The sequence below is a fragment of the Gossypium hirsutum genome, chromosome A02 (genome assembly GCF_007990345.1).
Source record: "Gossypium hirsutum isolate 1008001.06 chromosome A02, Gossypium_hirsutum_v2.1, whole genome shotgun sequence".
NCBI classification, from domain to species: domain Eukaryota; kingdom Viridiplantae; phylum Streptophyta; class Magnoliopsida; order Malvales; family Malvaceae; genus Gossypium; species Gossypium hirsutum.
The window spans coordinates 30551994-30552650 of NC_053425.1; positions in this window are offsets into that span (position 1 = coordinate 30551994).

Genomic DNA, 657 nt, shown 5'->3' on the forward strand with positions numbered 1-657 from the left:
AAAGGTCATCAAAATCACTTACTTGCAAGGGAACTAAGTGGCTAAAAGTTTAAGCTATCAAAACCCCTTGTTTGTAGTCATTTTTGGTGGTTGAAGAAGAAGAAATGAAAAAGATGACAACATTTTTCCTTATTTTATTTTATTACCAAAAAAAATCACCTAATGCGCACCAAATTTTGACTTTTCAACTTTCTTGTCCCCTATGGCCGGCCATCCTATTTTTAAGGGTTTATTTGCTCTTTAAAGACCCCTAATTTTGGTTATCTAGCTATTTAACATATTTAACTAATAGAACACAATTTTAGCACTTTACGTAATTTAGTCCTTTTTCAAAATTAAGCAAGCAATCACTAAAATTATTTCACCAAAATTTTCATACTCTCATATAATCATGCTATAACACCAAAAATAATATTAAAAAAATTTCTCGACCTCAGATTTATGGTTCCGAAATCATTGTTCTGACTTAGCCCTATTTCGTGATGTTACAGTCTTGGACATAGAGGACACAATAGCTTGTAACGAATACATACTTTCCTCCAACACTCCAACCCATGTAGCAAGGGATGGGTCTTCCATCTACTTGCCACTCTTCATATTACATTTTTGATAGTAATACGGGGAATACAAATCATATGTTAGATAATTATCTGACCA